The sequence below is a fragment of the Zosterops lateralis genome (assembly GCF_965231275.1).
Source record: "Zosterops lateralis genome assembly, chromosome: 28".
Taxonomy (NCBI): Eukaryota; Metazoa; Chordata; class Aves; order Passeriformes; family Zosteropidae; genus Zosterops; species Zosterops lateralis.
In genome coordinates this window covers 3398413-3400637 of record NC_139788.1, presented here as the reverse complement: position 1 = coordinate 3400637, position 2225 = coordinate 3398413, and the positions used below count along the sequence as shown (strand labels likewise).

Sequence of the window (2225 nt, the reverse complement as noted above, 5' to 3'; positions counted from 1 at the left end):
ACCAGCAATGCACTTTTATTGAGCTTTCAAAGCATTGATGGCTCAAGGCAATCCAAATCTGTTAAAGGCACAACTGCAGGTCTTCAGTGCGGCAGTTGATAGACGCAAACCAGGAAGGAAGCAAATCTGTTTCTGTTCCGTGTAAGTAGTAATCAACAGGTCTTCTCAACATCAAAGCATTGGCTGCTGATTCCAGAGCCATCCTTCTTTTTTTCTTTTTTCTGCCCTATAAAGAGAGGAGTGTCATGTCCCAGAAGCATCGAGGCTGCCTGCTGATGGACAAGCACGAGGCAGGGACAGCCAGCGATGACTCTCCAGCAAGGGATTCCTCAGTCTGTGCCAGAGAGTTGGCCTGCAGTGAGCTCTGCTCCAGGAGCACACCCAGGCCCTTTCTGCCCTCCCTTTCTGCCTCTGGCCACCGCTGCCAGTGGACCAGTGGAGTTGTTGCCACAGACACCTGCCAGCACAGCCCCCGATGCCCTCAGCCCTGACCCCAGCAGGTCCTGGCTCTTCCCACCACATTGGGATTGATCCCTATCCCACAGTTTGGGCACAATCAGAGCAGTGAGGAGTTGAAGGGCTGCTTTGGCTTCAGAGTAAGCCCAGGGTACAGCCCCGTGTTCCCACCCAGCACAGCCCAGCTCCCTGCCCTGCCCACTCACCAATATGGAAATGTAAACCATTGGCATCCAGATTCAGTTCAATCGTCTGATCCTTTGCTGCTGCTGCAGGGAGGACAGAGCAGTGTTAGGGTGCTCTCTGTGACCCACATCTCCCCCTGCCCCTGACACCAGCACCAGCCTCCCCAAAAGCCCCCAGGGACCAGAGCAGGGAGGGAGGGCTGGGGGTGCAGGGATGGGGACACCCCATGGGCGGCAGGAGAGGAACAGTGTGCAGGGCTGCAGCAGCGGGGACAGGCAGAATTCCAGGCAGGGGCCAGGGCTGCCCCTTTCCTCTCAGCAACACAAGTGAACCCCAAACAGCGCTCAACCCGTGCCAAACTCTCACCTACAATTGCAGCTCCTATGGTGGCTCCCAGAAGGAATGCAATGACAACTGAAGGGAAGGCTAAGGAGGAAAATGACAGGAGGGCAGGAGTGTGGGCACTGAAGCTCCTCCCGGCTGGAGCCCAGTGCCCTGTGCCGGGCAGGGCAGGACCCTGTGGCAGCATCAGCTCTCCCAGCCCATCCCTCCTTCAGCCCTGCAGACACCGGGGAGGAGAGGGGAGAAGGGACAAACCCCACGGTCTCTGTGCCCCCCGCTACTCGCAGTCCCACTATGGGTCCCGCGACCCTGACCCACGAGCTCCCAACTTACCCATGGTCACCTGGGGAGGCAGCGAGAGCTGCGAGGAGTCGGCTCTAAGCCTGGTCCTTTGGGAAGCAAGAACACGATTTATATCTCGGGCAGCAAGAGGGGCCTGAGGGGCTCTGCTGCCCTGCACGATCGCCCCCAGCCACCCTCTCCCATCCAGCAGGACTCCCCGTCCCCTCAAAAGAGACTCCACTTTTTCCAGCCCAGGCTCCTGCCCAGCCCAGGGCTCGGTGGCAGCTCTGCTGGTTCAGTGAGGTGAGCAGCCCCCGTTATTGTCCCCTCTCAGAGAAAGGTGCTGTCCCCAAACACCCACCGTGGGACCGCAGCACCCAGGCCACCAACCTCTTGTGTGTCTGTTGTGCTCTGAGGGGCCAAGGGCTGCTGGCAAAGGTCTTGCCAGGAAGGAAAGGCGTGGCTTGGGTGGCTCAGATGATTTCCGAGAATTTCAAACCTCTCGCTCTGTTTCACTTTGTCCTTAACTCTTGACGTCCATGCCTCTGCTAAAGCAGGACTAGAGATCTCCAGTCCTCAGGGGTCGGAGACTGGGGCTGTCCCCCAGGGAGCCCTTTCGCCCCGGACGGGAGGTGTGGGAGCTGATGTGGAAGGAGGAGCAGGGCCGGGGCTCCTCAGGCCTGTGCCAGGGCTCCTGGGCCTTCACGGGGTTTTCTCAAACAGTGAAATCCCGTGGATCTGGTGAGGGCCCCGGGCAGTCTGAGAGCAGAGCTGCAGCCGCTCCACCTGCCTCCTGTCCCCCGGGCAGCCCCAAAACCCAGCCACAGCCCCACCCTGCACCGCCCTTTCTCCTGCTCCCTGCACCCACACAACACATTCCTCTGCCCCCCTTCACCCCCCAGGACCCCCAAACTCCACATCCCCACATCTGTCCCTGTGCCAGAGCAGTGGTTGAAGGT

General features: G+C 59.6%; 1 long non-coding RNA gene across 2 annotated transcripts; it reads right to left on the bottom strand.

The window, feature by feature from the left end:
• LOC310919945 lies at positions 1–1710 on the bottom strand. Of its 2 annotated transcripts, none has more exons than XR_014591880.1 (5): positions 1628–1710; positions 1318–1373; positions 1009–1068; positions 663–725; positions 1–226 (listed from the first exon to the last, which is right to left on the bottom strand). It is a non-coding gene; the product is annotated as an uncharacterized lncRNA (long non-coding RNA). The 2 variants fall into 2 exon arrangements; XR_014591881.1 differs by having other exon boundaries at positions 1657–1696.
• Between the last annotated feature and the right edge of the window lie 515 nt (positions 1711–2225).